The 17,476-nt window shown below is 48.1% G+C and overlaps 1 pseudogene; it reads right to left on the minus strand.

The window, feature by feature from the left end:
• Positions 1 to 577: 577 nt before the first annotated feature.
• LOC131578674 (bifunctional heparan sulfate N-deacetylase/N-sulfotransferase 3-like) lies at positions 578 to 16,787 on the minus strand (annotated as a pseudogene).
• Between the last annotated feature and the right edge of the window lie 689 nt (positions 16,788 to 17,476).

Here is a 17,476-nt window from a genome sequence, read left to right on the forward strand (position 1 = left end):
GTGGGTGGGGGGGGCAGCAGGCCGGGTCACGTCACTCTGAACCGTAATCGCACATTTGTGTCAAACGAGCGCACTCCCCCTCCTATTCCCCCCCACCCACCCCGCCCCCTCTCCCCCCCAGGGCCCCTGTCCGGAGGAGGGGTCCTGGGGAGGGGCCGGGCCCCGCCCGGAGGGGAGGGGCCAAGGTGGGAGGGCCTTAGGGGGGCGGAACCCCCCAGCCCCTCCCACCCCGGACCCCCCCCTCCGGAGGGGGCCCCGCCCCCCGCCCCTCCCCGGGACCCCTCCTCCGGAGGGGGCCCTCCCTGACCCACCCCCCACCCGGGACCCCCTCCTAACGAGGGGGCCCTTCCCAAACCCCCCCGGCCCCCCAACCCTCGCTACCCCACCCCAGGACCCCTCCGGAGGAGGGGCCCACCCTGAGCCCCCCTCCCAGCCCCGGCCCCCCTCAGCCCCCAGTGTGATGTGGGGACACCCGGCAGTGTGGGGCGGTGTTGTGCGTGGGGGGACCCGCACCGCGGGCTCCGGCCCCGTGTGGGGATTCCCGCCGGGGGCGCCGGCTCCGGCCCTCGGGGCTTTATTATCCGGCGCCCCGAACCTCGCGGCTTCTCTGCAAAGGGCAAACAGAGACCAAGGGGAGAAGGGGACACGGGGACACAGAGGGACAGGGCCGAGAGACAGCGCACAGGGAGGGAGGCAGAAGGGAGCAGGAGCGGAGCTCAGCGGGGACACAGAGCGGAGGGAGAAGGGGAAAGAGGAACAGAAGCGGGCTCGGCGTTTGTAGGGAAGCACGAGAGGGAGGTGCAGCTGGGAAAGGCCGAGCGGGAATGGGGGGCGCTCGGGCTGGGTGCCCGGGGGAAGGAGAGGGGAGGAAGGAGGGCCGGGGGCGGTCGGGGTGCGCAGGATGGGGCAGGGAGAGGAGGGAAGGGGAGCTCAGGAGGGGAGAAGGAGCGGGGGGAGAAGGAGCGGGGGGAGGAGGAGCGAGGGGAGAAGGAGCGAGGGGAGGAGGAGGGATACACTGGAGGGTCGGGCTGTGCAAGGAGGAGGGACAGGACCCAGGTGCAGGGGAGGAAGAGAAGAGCAGCGGGGGAGAGGAAAGGGGGGGTTTGCGGAGAGGAGGGAGGAGACGGAGGTGAGCGGGAGAAAGGAAGGGAGGAAAGAAGGGGAAGAGAGAAGCAGGGGCGGGAAGCCGAGGCTCCCGCGCCTCACCTGGGCCCCGCCGGGGAGCCCGGCCCGGCCCGTGCCGGCACCTCCGAGCGCTGGGGAGCAAATGGCGCCGGGAGCGACTTCCGGGCCTTAAATCCCCTCGGCCCCGCCCCGCGCAGCCGCCCTGGGGCCCCGCGCACCTGCCCGGCCCCGCCCCGCGCACCTGAGCCCGGCCCCGCCCGCCCCAAACCCCGAGCACCTGCCCGGCCCCGCCCCGGCTCTTGGCCCGCCCCTGTCCCATCCCGACCCGCCCCGGTCCCGCCCCTGTTCCATCCCTGTTCCATCCCGCCCCTGTCCCATCCCTGTTGCATCCCGCCCCTGTCCCATCCCGACCCGCCCCGGTCCCGCCCCTGTCCCGTCCCGTCCCTGTCCCTGTCCCGCCCCCATCTCATCCCTGTTCCATCCCGCCCCTGTCCCATCCCTGTCCCGTCCCGTCCCGTCCCTGTCCCTGTCCCGCCCCCATCTCATCCCTGTCCCATCCCATCCCGACCCGCCCCTGTCCCGCCCCGCGGGTGCCGCTGTCCCGGGGGTCTCGCTCGGGATCCCCGCTCGGCGCTGTGCGGGCCCCGGCCCGGCCCGGGCGCTCTCGGCGGGGCCGCTCCGAGCCCGGAGCGCTGCGGCGGGGCCGGGCCGGGAGCCGGAGGTTCGCGCCCGGCTCCCGCTCCGGCCGCTCGGGGCCCCGGGCACGGTCCCGCTCCGGCCGCGGGGAGCCGGGGCTCTGCCGGTGCCGGGGCAGCCCCCGGGGCCCCGAGCGGAGCCCGACGCGCCGGGCCGGGCTCTGCCCCTGGCCCCGAACGCGGCGTTCGGGCTCCGCTCTCAGCCCCAAACGCGGCTCCGCCGCCGGCCCCAGAGGCAGCTCCGAGTCGCCGGCTCCGAGCTCTCCGTGGGGCCGGGCCAAAGGCGGCCCTTAGAGCTGAGCGACTGCGACTGACGCTGCCCGAACGAGCCCGCTCTGAACACCAAAGCACCGCAGCTGGCGTTTACTTCAAGCCCCCCGAACACGAGGCTCTGTGAAGCCAAATCCCCAGAACGCGGGACTTGGTCTCTGCCTCAAGCCCCTGAAATGCAGAACTTGCTCTCTGTGAGCCCAGATCTCTCGGAGGGACCGGGCTTTCACATCCCCAAATCTCAGCTCGGTTCATCGCTGTCTGCACTTGGCCAGCGCAGCCTGGCTTTGAGAGTCAATCGGCGGCACTTGGTCTCTGAAGCCTGGACTCGCTTGCTCGGACCGAAACCCCGAAACCAGGGCTCAGTCACTGTGCCTGAACCCCAAATCCAGCCCGGACACGAGCCCGGTTTCAGACTCCAAAACGCACGATTCGGTCTCTGGTTTTAAGCTCTGAGCCTGAATTTTGAGCCCCTCAAACGCGGCACTCGCCGCCCTTTGTGAAGCCCAAAACTGATGGGGTGAGTCGGGTTCTGAGCTCCCAAAACACAGCCAAGGGTCTCTGTGAGGCACAGCTGCAGGACCGGGGCTCAGCTCCGAGCCCCCTAAGGCAGCGCCGGCTGACTCTGGGAGCCGCAGCATCCCTGAAGCCCGGCCGGCAGCTCCGCACCAGCAGCAGCAGCATCGGGAGGGGAATCAGAGCCATTTCCCCGGCTCCTAAGGCAAAGCAGGTGAAGCAGGAGGGTCTGAAAATCAATCCAAACTTGCTTTTGCATCGGTTTCAGCTGGGACTTGTCATTTCTTCTAATTTCAACTTGGTTATGATCATCAGCAGTGGCTTAGGAACGGCTTCTCTCTGCACTGCGCAGCTCCGGGGCTGTCCTTAGGCACAGGCAAAGCCGTACTGCTGCTTCCCGGGGAATCCAGGCTTGGCACATCCCAATAAAACACCATCGTCAAAGCCAGGAATGCCACACCAACTTTATTTGATAAAACACGATGAGAGAGAGCCCCGAGCCGCAGAGCTGGGAGCAAACAAATCCCGTGGAGCAGTCAGCTCCCGGCTTCTCTAACAGCCAGGAGTGGCCCCGGCTGTGCAGCTGCCCCAGGTGCTTCTGCTCAGGAGAAGAGAAAAAAAAGAGAAAAATTTACAAAAAATAAATATTTTTAAAAGGGGAAAGAAATGGGGAAAAAACAGTAAAAAGGAAAAGAGAAAAAGTAAAAGAAAGAGCCTAAAATAATAAAGTAGGGGTGCAGAAGAAGCGAAATGCAGATTGAACCCTTCCATGCACACAACAGGCAGCTGGGCAGGGGGTAAAGCTGATGAAGCAGCAAAAGTGACCCTCAAAGCACTCTCCAAATAACTAAAAGCCAAAGCAACAAACCAAAAACCCCAAGCAAATCCCCAGCCAATCCCTGCTGGATGCAGGAGCCAGTCTGAGCTGCTGGAAGCCGAGCAAGACAGAAATCCTGCAGGGGCCCCTCCTGTGGCACTCGGCCCAGGTGGGAAAGCCCTGGCCAGCCCCCCGTGCCTTGGGCGAGCTCCTGGTGACCTTTGGGAGCAGAGAGTGGGGCAGGGGCTGGGAATGAGCTGCTGCCATGGAACGGCTCCCGGTGTTCCGGGAGAAACCGCTCCTCTCTTGGCTCCCAGCTCTCCTTGCCTTCCATGGGCAGCGTCTGCACCTGCTCTGCACCTGGGGGGAAAAGGTGTGCAGGGAGCTGGGCACACCTCGGGCACGGCCTTCAGCCCAGGCCTTGGCTTTCCATCTCCCCCCATCCACTCCTCAAAGCCAAGGAGGTGCCTAAAGAATTAGCAATTCTAACAGAGCTGACACATAATCCCCGGGAAGGGGCAGCCCCCAGTCTGGGACCTGCTCTGCTTCTTTTCTGGCTGTTTCCCAAGGAAAATGCTGCTCTTTCTCATAGTGCCACAGATGCCCATTTGGAGGTGATGGAAATCAGAGGCAACTCAGGGAAACGGGAAAGGCTTAAGGAACTTCTTCAGCTGCACCAGCAGCGATGGAGAAAACCCACAGCTCCTTCTTGTGTTTAGGGACCGCCCAGAGCAGCAGGAGAAGCTTGGTTTGTGTTCTGTACGGGGACAATTGTGTTGGAATCCCTTTGTGCTCGTCTTCAAGTGAATGTGTCCCATGGTGGTGCCAATATTTCATGGAGGTAGCAGCTCCTGTTCTTTTTCCCCTATTAAATGCTGTCCTTACCTCAATCTGAAGTGCCGGTGCACACTGGAGGATGGAAGGATGCACACTCCAAGGATGAAAGCAGGACTCCTGAGGCAGATGGATGGCCCTGGTGCTGCAGGTCTGGGTGCACAGCACCCATGGCACTTGCTGAAAAAGATCCAGCTTTCCATTTGTCAAGCACTTTGTAAATGTTCTGCAGAGATCTGTGGCTGTGGCTCCTCAAATATCTGGTTAATAACTACTGCGTTTTGGGGGTTTTTAAACTGTGTTTAACAGAGTTAACAACACACCTACCCACCTGTCCTCCTGCTTCTTGTTCTCCTTTTCAATGATTTGAAGCAGGTGATTTTTCTATCTCAGTATCACGGTGACATCAGGATCTGCTCTGGCTGTTCTATTTCATGTGTCAGGAGTGACCTTCCACCTCCATTCCATTCCTTGGGATCTGCTTTCTCAGCAGGGCCATTTATGATCGCTTGTCTTGGATTTTATCTATTGCCTTTCATGGTCTATCTCAGACATTTTCATGCTTGCACTGAATCAAAAGTGACAAGAAGTGATGGAATGTGTTGCTGGAAACACTTTTGGCAATGCCTGATTGCAGAAATGTTACTTGATGAGCCACAGGCCATCCTGGGGGGCACTTTGGGCTGAGGAGGGGACGGTGCCCAAGGTTTGTCATCTTTGGCTCTTCTTCTCAGCAAACGGAATGAGCCCAAATGTTTTGCATAAACCAAGTACTCAGTGAGACTCAGGGGAGACCTGGTCCTGTCCCCTGGAGCTGACAGGAGGCTGTAGCCAGGGGGGGATTTGTCTCTGCCCAAACAACAAGATTTTATGATCCCAGGCTTAAGGAAGCCTTGTCACTGCTCTCTGTTGCTCTTCAGCGGGACCACACAAGGCCAAACCAAACCTCAGTCCAAGGGAAAAGGACTAAGGAAGTGCAGAATCACCTTTTCTGCTTCAGGAGAGCATCTGCAATAAACTGAATCCATAAGGGTTTTAATAATTTTGGGAGCTGTTGGCTGTAGGCTGTGTGAGAGCTCTGGTTTCTGTGTTAATTTAGTTGTCTTCAGAGTTATAGAAAGACTGAAGCGATGACTGCTTCAAGATTGCTGCGTCTGCCTCATTTCTGGAAAAGGCTGTTAAGGTTGTGGGGCTTTTTTTAAATCTTAATTTTGTTTATGACAAACAGTGCAGCAGAAAACATCTTTCTCCTACAGGTTTATCAGATTTTTAAGCAACTGAATCTGATACTTCATCTTTGCCCTTTCCATGAATAGGAGGCAAACCAGAGAATTTGTTTCTTTAGGATTCTTTGGGAACACCCTAACACATGAGTGCAAGAAGCAGAGAGAAATCCAAAAGCAAGTCTGGGGCTCAGCTAATTTTTCAAGGATCAAGGACAAATGCACAAGTGTCATTTGTTTCCTGCTCTTCTATCATAAACTTCCTTTTATAATTTTTGTGTCCTGTGCCAGCAAAACTGAGTACATCCAGAAAACAAATGCAATGCAGCGGAAGGGAAACTCCAAAGGTTGTGAAGTTACCCAGAATGTGGGATACTGGTGCTCCAGTTACACAGAACTAACAGGAACAGCAATTTACCTGACTCTTCTTTGTGCAACATCAGCTTTCCTGGAGGGAGGCAAAAGGGGCTGGAAAGGCAAGTGTCTCAAATGTAAACCTGGGAATATTCCCTGGCAATCACCATTAAGGTCAGTTCTTTTATTTTTGCCAGGAGAGATGTGCAATAGTCAATGGTTGTTACTAAGAAATGTCTCTTCTTATTTCAAGCCAGAATATTCTCCCTTGGCCACTGGAAGTTTCCACCCAGCAGGGAAATGCAATTAAATCCAAGTGGAAGCAGTGTCCAGCCCCCATACAGGAAATGTATGTGCAAGCTTTAGGACTGCACGAGGGAAGGAGAGGGTATTTGCATCTCAGGTGGAAGAGATCCTCAGGTGGATCTTTCATTGCTGCTGTCACCCCAGCAAAGAGAGCTGCTCTGAGCAGGTTTAGTGCTGACAATAGCTCAGAACAGCCCCCTGCACGTATTACATTAACATGTCCTCCCTTCAGGGCAATCTGGCCCTTTGCCAACCTCCCAATGGCCATGAAAATAAACGGCAATGCAAATGATGCTGAAAAAAAAATCAAAGGGTGAGAGTAAAACTCCTGTCTGTGGAATTCCTGATTTGTGCTTGTGGCCCTCTGGCGTTGCTGTCCCTGGGGACAGTGACCTTCCTCTCCTCCCTCTGTCCCTGTTTCATTCCCTTACCTCTTTGGTTGCCACACTGGCATTTAAATGATGCCTTCTGGCTTTTAACTCCTTTCTCTTTTCTTTTTCCTCTATTTCTCTTGGTGTGCAAGTGTGCTGGAACAGAAATTTCCATCACAGCAGCACATCTGCAAATAGAAACATAACAGAGTCTCACTCAGTGTGGGCAAGCACCTTCAGCTCCAAGGAGCTGTGGAGAGCAAGCGCTCGGTCCCTTAAGGAAACGTGGAGTGATCGGTCCCTGAGACAAGAAAATCCAGACAAATACTATGGTCAGCCCTAAGCAGGAAGATTGAAAGCCAATGACCTCGAACCTGCCATCATTATGTTCATCATTTTAATGTAATTATGGTGTGATAACGCAAAGTTGGAGTTTAGAGAGTTTAGACATTCTGCTGAGGCTGGTGACGTTACTCAGAGGGTTTTGTATCGCTCTGATGTGTCTGAGCAGGATCAAGAACTAAAAGGAAAATTTTACAGAAGCATTTGAAGACAGATTGCCCCAAAAACTGGTGCTTCTTCCAGGGGGACAAAAGATGGAACGTTTTCCTGTTGAATTCCTCTCAGAAAGCACAGCCCTACTAGCTCAGCTATGGCAAGGGTGGATATGATACACCATGGAAAGAGACAAAACCAGAAAGGTAAAAAGGTCTATCTCCCCTCCTCCCCTGAACACACTCTAAGGAAAACATTTCAAGCAATGGAATAGAGTAGAATTGGTTCCTGCCTCTGGAGTTCAGTTCTCCATTTCATCCAAGTGCTAACTGGGATGACTGGTGGTGCTGTGCAATCCTCACTGGAGGAGACTCCCCCGTACAAAGCCACCACACATCATGTGGCAGCAGCCCCACAACATCTGCAAAAGGCAGGTCCAGCACAGAGCTGATCTGGAACAGGAATCACCTCTGAGCACAGGAGACAGGAGCTGCTTTATCAGCCATGCTGCCTCTGTGGATAAATTCATGGCCTTTTTCATTTGATTGAATTGCAGAGTGCTGTGCAGGTCTCATTTCTGAAGGGTGATGGTGCAGACAGTGGTTTAAATGGTACAGTGTGTTCATCAATATGTGGTACTGCATTTACATCCCTGGAGTAAAAGAATTGGCACATATAGAATATGTTACAGGAGGGCAGCTATACAATGAAGTCATACAAATATGTAAAAGTTACATTGTTCACAAAAAAAAAAAAAAATAAAAAAAGGAAGAGCTGCCATTATTGTCAATAAATACAGAACAGGAGAATATGCACCTCATCTGTCAACATCTAAAGGTCAGAGCATTTCCATCCTGGAAGTGCTTCCAAGATGGATCCTCTGAGGATTTACAGAAGCATGCTGAAGCAAAATACAAGCTGTATTTGGGGTGAGAGGACAAAAGAAGGAACTAAGAAAATTATTCAAGTTGAGCCTCACCTAGTACCAGTTCTAGATCTCAGACAGATCTGGTGAAGCCCCAGTTGTGCTGCAATCCTCTTTCTGCACGGCCTGACGTGGTGCTTTGTGGCTGGCTGGGAACTGCTCCTTCAGGGCTTTGATTAAAACACTGTGCAAGGCAGCAGAGACTCATCTCCAGACTCCTGAGTTATTCCTGTTCTGCTGGAAGCTGACATTCCACTGACAACCAGCTCATACCTGCTTTATACTCACAGCTTTTCAGTTTCTCTTCTTAGGGACAAAGACCAGAGCAATGCTTCCTTTTGTTTTTTTCCCCTAGTTTATGTTCTTTGTTGATTTGTGAAAACATCTCTCAGGATAGTTGATAACTTTTGGCTTTGTATTGCAGGCACAGTTTTTCTCCTGCTATCAGCTCCTCCAAAGCCTGAAAGATTAACCTTTTTTTTTCCCCTCACTTGCTAACAATGTAGGTTGCCTTCCTGCTACTCACTTAGATGGCATTTCTGCCATGTTGGATAGAAAGGAATAAAAAGGGAAGAAAGCAGCAAGAGGCCCCCAAACTGCCACTGTTTCCTATTTTAGGCACTTCGCATTGCAAAGAAATCAATTCCTGTAACTCCCATCCTGGGAACACCTAAAATCTGAGGTTCATCTAAGCTCCACAGAATGAGACTTAGAGAGTGTCATTTTAATGCACTTTTAGGATTGAGACCTAGGCTGAAATGATATGAAACTAATTGTTTTGAAGTTCCCTGAGGCATGAGCCTTGATTTTTCATCTGATATGAAAAGTTGTCATTCATCTTTACTTCTTTCTTTTGCCCTTTAGCCAATTAGATACTACAAACTTCAAATTCCAAAACTGCAGCTTTCTGCCTTAATTTAAGGTCAACAAAATGATGCTGCAGCCTCTGACTGTTTAGTAGGGGTTATTGCATGAAATGAACGACACAAGTGCACAGGCAGAGTGAGATAAAGGCAAATCAAAGCATTTCATCTGCAACTTTTCACCTTCTACAAATCATCTTGGAAAAATGCAAATCACCCCACACTGCAGTTCACTTGTCTCTCAGTTTCTGCCCCATTAAACAGCGTCGTGTCCCCTGAAGTCTCTTCCAGTTTCTCACACTTGGAAGTTCAATTGACTTTAACAGCAATTTTCCTTAAGGTCTATCAACACAGATGAATGGGCAGACCCCTAATGCATGGCTTAAAACTATCTTTTATACAATATTGCCCTCTATGGGAGCCCCAAGATGTAACAGATCTACAACAGAAATACGGATGCTGATGCTCTTTGCTCCTATTCCATTTTTTTGGGCATAGGATCTACTTTCCTAAAACACTCCTCTTGAACATAAAAGCTTTATGCCACCAGGAGAAATCAACTTACTATCCTCTCACCATTTAGTTTATTTCTTTCAAGCCTGCACTTCAAATTGTTTAACAGGTATCTCTGCTACTGCTATTTACATTCAGGTGACCATTTCAGTTCACAGAAGCCCTGCTGCTCTGGGTGTGTCAGCATTTCAGGCACACTTAAAACCAGCAAATGAACAAAACTGAGACCCAAAGTGCCACATCACTGGGATGGGTAGGCAAACAGCATTTGGAATATTATTTCTCAAGTGCCCCAAAGTCTTCTGAGAGCAAAGATGCCACTCCAAAATATCACGGCAGATATTTTGAAATGTAACCTGCTGAACATTAGGAAAGCAGGAAAGTAGGAATGAGCAAGATGAAGAGGTACAATGGTTAAGTACCAAGTTCTTATTCACTTGGAGTGAATTATTCCATCCATGTTTTTCTTTCCTCATTTTAATTAAGTCACCTTTGTTTTCCTTCCATGAGAAAAATATATTGTCAAAAAAAACCCCCACTCAAAAGATGATTGGAGAGCAATCACCACTGGGCATTGTTCACCTGGAACTGCATTGCATATTCCAACCAAAAACCCAACCATTCCTTCTGCTACCATCCTGATATTTTAATGTTAGTGCTGAAAGCCTGTAAGCAATTCCTACCTCAAGAAAAGGGAATCAATAGTAGTTAGACATTAAAAGCATTGCTTTAGCTTATTAACTCTGTTCCAGCAGATGTTGTAGAGAGATTGCACATCTCTAAAGAAGCCCAGTGCAAAGTAAATATAACATCATGATCTTGATTTCCCTTGTCAGACTACAGCATTTTCAAGTCTTTAGCCTCCCTTTTGCTGAACCCAGGTCTGTGTGGGTTATTTTTCATTTTATTTTGAAGCACAGCCTAGTCACATCAGTCTAAAAACAGACCTCAGGGCACACTTCCATTTCCCATTTCAGGATTTCCCACCCTACTGGAGCATTAGCATGAAGCCTCCTCCTATAGCACCGGATAAAGCGGGAAACAAATTATAAGAGGGCGACCTAAAAGTTTTTTAAAAAACTTGCTAGGAGGTGAAACAAAACACTGTACAACAGGATGAATTCATTACAGTAATTCTAGAACACCGGTTTGGTGGTGCTTTAGTGTCCAATTTTTCACTTTGAGGGTTCTTTAAGGTTTAAATGATGGTATATAAAAAGCTCTGCTTGTGCAAGCTAACCTAGAAAAAAAGTCATCCTCAGAATGCAATGGAAGCTTGATATCTAGATGGCAAGGACAGAAGAGCAAAAAGAGAAAGATAAATGTTCTTTGTAGTTCCTCCTTTGAAACTACCATTCCTGGTTTCACCTTTGATTCAGAAGTGGATTAGAGTATTAAAAGAGTCTCTGTAGACATGTTAAAGGGGACTCCCACTGGAGCTCTGGTCTAATTAAGCTGCTTTATGAATCATTCCAGTTTGACTAACTCAAAATGTCTTCTAAAAAAATATCACTTAATACATCAAACCGAGAGTTCAAGCCCCTTTGTTTTTAATAATCAAAGAAGAAACGCTTGGGTTTGAGATTTGTAAGCTATCACTGCACTTTATGGATGATCCTCTTGATGATCATTGCTTTGCCAGCAGCTGACCTGCATTGCTCTTTAGGAGAAGCCCCCTTTCCCCTGCCCATCTCAGCAGCCCTGCTACAGCTCAGACACGCAGCTGAGGTGACAGCAGAATGCTGGTGTTACCCAGAGACAACAGTCCCAGCCCATGGAAACCATCAGTCAGCATTTTGCTGCTGGCTCGGCTGGAGACCATCAGGAGCTGGGGAATGTTTCTGCTGGAGCTGATGCAGGGAACAGCAGAGCACTGCCCAGCCCTGGAAGGAGCCCCTTGCTGTAGAGCAGTGCTGCACAAAACCTGTTCCCCTTCTGATCACTCCCTCGGCCAGCCTGAACTCGGGCTGGGAGCAGATGCACAACGGGGTGACAACACTTCTGCCTGCAGCACTGGGGACCAGAGAAACCCTGGCATGGTCTCTGATGGAACACAACCCTTGTGAGTCACACAGCAAATGGTTCTCTATGTTCACACAAAAAAGGGAAAATGGGGGCACAACCCAAGTTCCTGGATTAGTATTTGTGACAATCTGCAATGGAGGAGGGGCAGCAGCCAGCTTTTCTGGCTGAGGCACTTGGATGAATGGGACTTGGACCTGCTTTTGGTCTTGCTTGTGCAAGGATTTACAAAACTAGACTGACTTGCTTATCAGCAGGGAGGTCACAAAAAGAGTCATGATGGAAACAGACCAAAGGGGATGCAGCTCTTCCACAGTGTTACAGGTGCAAACAACAAATGACAAGAGGGCTGAGCAGAGCTGAAATCTGCTTACTGCTTCACTCTCTCCTATGACATTGAAGCAAGGCCTAGGAAAAACCTCTTCTCTCTCTAAGCTCCACTCCTACCCCTTTTGACTTCCCAGGAGCTGTCTGCTACTTCAGGCCAAAGCAAAACCTGGGAAGGATTCTGTCAGGAGAATCGTGGGACAGAGCCCAAAAAGCTTTATGGATACACAAAGCCATCCATCCATCTCTCTCACACATCACGAGCCCTTGTCTCGGTGTCACACGGGAAGTGGTGACAAAGATCAGGCTGTGGATTAAGCACCAACTCATTTCTTGCTTTGATGCTATCTCAAGAAGAGTACTTAGAACCCCACAGTTTATATTTTCAGAGTTGAGTAAGCACTTAAGACATAAAACAGTAATGTAATTAGAGATATGTGGAGCAGCTCTAATGCTAGATGTAAATGAATGGATGTTGGTTTAACAGATGTTTCCACATTAGTTTCTATCAGCACACTCTCTGAAACTAATACATCCAAAGCCATACAGGAACAAAGCCACACTAGGATATCAAAGGTATCTTACAGAGGAATAAAAGCGTAAGATAAAGGTCATTACAGAACTGGTATGCACTGATTTGCCTTTATCATCTGTACAAGTGTGTCCAGACATAAAGAGGGGAAAAGAGAAGCTGGAAAAGACACTGTATAGCTGGACCAAGTCAGCAGTCAGGGAATCTAGCTGGGTTTTTTTCACTTTTTTTTAATTTGACTGGAGGACTGAGCAGCATTTTTGCTGTTGATGTTGTTGCAAATCAGCACTTGATGCTGAAGCAGACCACTAGCAGCATGCTCTCCCCTGATATCTGGGAAATAAGAATAACCCACGACAAGGCAGGCACTGCCAGTAGAAGACATGAGTGCCCTAGCTGAGTTCTAATGCGTGAAACTCAGCTCCAAGTGTATCCATATTTCATCCCTACATTTCTGATTCTGGAAAACCTCTAACACATTTTGAGCCAGAGCCCAAAGATTCAGATGAAAAACTCTAACAACTTCTTGAGACATCAAGAAAACAAACTAGACTTTTCTTAATGAAATATATGAACACTCCAAGAACCCCAAACCACATTCTGGTATGCCTTTATGTTTCTCGCACTCGTGATGCCAGTCTAATTAAGTTCCGCATATCTCAAGTTGCTGCTGGAGAATTAAGACTAATCTATAACTCTTCTAAGTTGTCATAGTTCCTCTGAAATCAATGGATGTTTTGACAGCTTACACCATCTGAGGAACTGCTCTGTGTGTCGAGTAAGACACAGTGCTGTTTAATTACAGGGAGGTTCAGAAGCAGTCTCCACAGCTCAAGAAAAAACCAGTTCTTCCAGGAATAGTCATTTCTTGTTTCTATCCAACTCATTATGAACTTCAGTGTCAAAAGCCATCTTTCCTTCAGTGAAGACCATCACTGTGTCTCCAGCTGAAAGAAAAGGTTCTATCTCTTGCAGTAAATTTTGAAACACGCCCTTGGTGCTGCGAGGAGAAGTAAGGAGCCCCTATTCCAGTGTCATCAGAGCACTGAGATAACAGTGGGGAGACTGGGAGCAGCCAGACTACAGAAACTCCACACAGGAGCAGCAGGACATGGATCCAGATATTCCAGTGGAAGTTTTCAGATAGTCTGGAAGAGCAAACCAGGGGGATACTGTGTGTTTACACACAAACTTCTGAGAGGATTGACTTGCTCTGCCTCATATTTAGGAACATGATTTGCTGGTAGGCTTGGCAGTGCTGGATTAATAGTTGGACCCCATCATCTCAAAGGTCTATTCCAAACTAAATGGTTATAGCATTCTATGTTTCTAACCACAGAACTGCAGGAATTGTGTTTTCCACATTTGGGGATGCAAAGATGAAAACTTTAAAAATGTTCACAGACATTGTAGCGATTGGTGTGTAAGCTGCAAGATTTGGACAGAGCACAGCAACACTTCCTTACACCAAACCAACAAAGCACAACAACAAACAACCACCTAAAAAACCCCCTCCAAAACCCAAAAAACCCAACCACCATCAAAGCCACAGTTCCAAATCCAGAAACAGATGTTTTTCAGAAAGTTTTGTTCTAAGTAATGCTATGTTTTATCTACAAGCTTTGCACTACCAAAATCAGTAGAATCAACTGTTGTGATTGCCTGCCTATACAGGGAGGAAATGGACCACATGAGGATTAACAGGTACAGAATAATGTACACCACCTAATGCAAAATCTGTGCCGCAGGTTAAGAGCCAGAAAAACATACATGTTTTTATTAGAAATGTGTGCCTAGTGGAAATGAGCGAATCTTGAGTACTGAAATGATACAAAGTCTACATTTAGAACCTCTTTTCACACTTGCAGCGCCCAATTCTCTGTCACAGTCACTGCAGCAGAACTCACTAAAACTCTTGTTTAATGAGATGTCATTTATTTGCAAATACACTTTACAATAACGTGTTTCCAACTACTGCAAACTGATTTTGTTTCATTCCTTCCACATGTCATTGTGCCACCGAGGAGAACTCCTTTGATATTAATAGCAATGAAGATGCATTGCATCTGACAGCCCTAACAACATGTTTAATACAACATTTTAACTCTAAGTAGATGAAGACTCAGAAGGGAACACTTTTTTCAGATTCCATTGTTTCAGAACACAGTTCTGTATAAATGAAATTATCCCACTTAAAAGTTATTTCCACTTTGATATTACTTCTATTTAATGGGACAGTTTTATTTTGGGAAGATTACTTTCTGACATACTGCAAATTATTTTCCCCAAACAATATGGTTTATCCTTCTCTATCTGCTGTAACCAAATTTGTCTCAATAGTCTCCTGCTTCTGGTATATAACTCTGGCAATTCAACATCCCAACTTCTTTTAAAATGACAATCCTAAGGTGTCACTTGCAAAGACAAACAATACAAAACGTGCTGTCTCCGACTGCTACTGCACAACTCAGTGATGGATTTATTCAGGCTTTATTTCAGCCACTTTGTTACCAGAAAGTTCTGCTCCTGCAGAACAACACAAGTTCTGCCAGTGATGCTGGCCAGACTTGACTTTTTTCCTGCCATCTGAGTTTGCATTCAGGAGACTCTTCAAGGATGCTCACTCACCTAACTCAAACACTGCCATCCTCTTCTCCATGGAAAAACCATTTAGGAAGCTTCACCTTTATTTCTGCTCTCTCCCATGGGATTTGTTTGCCTAAGGAAAACACCTACTTAACAAGGAGGTAAATCTCATTTTTAAGTGCATGGACAGAGAATGTTTTGGAAAAGAGCAAATGCAATTTTAAAGCAAATTAAAAGTTTAACCGCAGGGTCAAACCTTTCATTTAAGAGAGCAAAGAATGCAGAGCTGCTGTGGCTTGACAAGTGTATTAACACTGAAGAAACCCAAAAACTTGGTTAAAAATGAAACAAAAATGACCCACTGCATGCAGTGCTGTCCTTGTCTTTCCTTCTTGCAGTTCCTCATCCCATTAACAAACTTCTAAGAAAACATTCTCCCTTCTCTTTAGTGCAAACAGGGCAACAATCAGGATGTTAGAGATTTGCAGCTTCTAGACCAAGTTGAGAAAGGTGATCTCCTATTTCCTGCTTTGGGACAACACTCCTCACAAAAAGCACACAAGAAACACAGGAAGAAATAATGGGAAGATGTTAGTGCCACTGACCAACCACTGTCACCTCACTTGAACAGCACAACAGAGTGGAAAAGGACCTTCAGGAATGTACAGCTCTAAACATTCAAATGGAAATTGTCCAGTCATTTACTGACAGCTTTTAAGAGCAATATTAGCACAAACCCTCCCTGCAAGCAAGTGCCATATAACAGAGATGAGAGAGGTGAAATGCTGCAAACAGCTCCTGACATCCAAACCTATCTCAAACAGCCAATAACCCAGTCCACTCTTCACATTTGATGCTGCCATTTACTGCTGCTCACCACATTCACCTCCTGCTTGTAAGACTCACAACAAGTGCAATAAATATGAACAGCTCCTGAGTGGAGCCCTCCAGTTCCAACCATGAACAACTATTCACTTTCAGATGAAAATACCGCTTTGCTGCATTGACCATCAGTTTGTGCACATACTTTACCTGTACATCGTTGGTGTTCATCCTTGTTCCATCCTTGCCAACGAAGATATCATCTATGTCAACCAGAATGTACCTATCCAAGGATAGGGTGAGTTTCTTTCCAGACAGGAAAGAGATGGCATCTATGAAAATCAGCTTGTGCAGCCAAAAATTCAAGTTATTGCCGAAAAGGACTCGTTGAATCCCATCGTGGAGCCCCAAGTCATGTATTACTGTGGCATAGAGAGCACCTAGAGCAGCAGGTGGAGAAAGGTTTTCTGGTGTCTTTACTTTTGCAAATATCACTGGTTGATAAGTTGTGTGATTAACCTGGAAAAGGGCCCAGTCATTTCCAAGCAAGGGCCCTTCCTCAAGCTTAGAAGGTTTAGTCACATGGAGCAGTGGGGAATGAGGGTTAATGCAACAGTCCTGAACACCCAGATTGCTGTGGACATGGAAAGGAAAACCCTTCAACTCAAAGCTCTGCAAGCTGTTCTCAGTGCCTTTGTGAAATCCAATCACACCTACACCGTACTCCAGGCAGTACTTATCTAGAAGGCCTCTGTTCCAAGAGTCCATATTCACCTACTTCAGAATATTTTCATACACTATGAGAGCGTATTTGCCTCTGCTTTTGTCTAGAAGCACTGGGAGGTCACCTTTCCCAGATGCAATCTCAAGGTGAAACTGAAACCTGCTGGATTCCAGAATGGTTCTTATATCTTGCCCTAAGCTTGAGTGCTGGCTTTCCACAAACACCAGCACTACCAGCTCTGTCCTCAGGGGATCGATGGGCTTCGTGCTCTTCATCTCCATCAGCTTGGATGGCAACGGTTGAGGATCACCACATTCCACTTCTGAAGAGGTTTCAGGAAGCTCATTCTCCTCTTTGTAGCCATTATACAAGTAGTAGGCAGAAATAACTATGCTCACCATACAAAAAGTGGCCAGCAAAATTACTCTTCTTTGGAAATGTCTGTCAAGTTTCAGGATAAAACTCATGGTGTTTACTTGCCTTAGATAGCTCTCAACAGCAGCATGAAAAACAAACACAGATTCTCAACAACTTGTTCCAGTCCTCTGAAATATTTCTGTCACCATTGCAGCACACACATCTGTCTTCCACAGAGCTTTACCCAAGGTATGGCCTAGAAGAAAAGAAAATCAGAGATTTAATTGAGGCAGCACCTTGTGAAGTATCACCTGCTTAAACTAATGGGGAGTAAAGAAACCACTGCCAGCCAGAGAGTTGGAGACCAACAGCTCCAAATCTTGCAATAATGTATTTTTTTCCCTGCTCCCACTACTTGCCACGTGCATTTGAAGGTCTCTGAATCTCACAGGTTCCTCAGCTCAGAGGATCAAATAAAGTAGGAAGAGGTACTGAAAAGCAAGGCGTAAAAGCAAAGTATTTACTGTGCTTTAGAAATTATTTTCACCTAAAGATAAAAGTTAATTCCCAAGTAGACAGCTGCTAACAACCAAAATACTGAAGAAAATTTATCAACTTCTTCCTTCTACTCCTAAAAAGCTGGGGGAACATGATTAAACAAATTTTATCTTTTATTAGTTTTCCCAAGAACTAAGAACGTACACAGCTGTTGTACAAACATACACTGATGCACTCTAGATTACATCTACTGTAGGAATGTTTTCAAAGCAAAACCTCCTTCCTGCAACATCAGAGGAAA

Source organism: Poecile atricapillus, chromosome 4 (assembly GCF_030490865.1).
Source record: "Poecile atricapillus isolate bPoeAtr1 chromosome 4, bPoeAtr1.hap1, whole genome shotgun sequence".
NCBI classification, from domain to species: Eukaryota; Metazoa; Chordata; class Aves; order Passeriformes; family Paridae; genus Poecile; species Poecile atricapillus.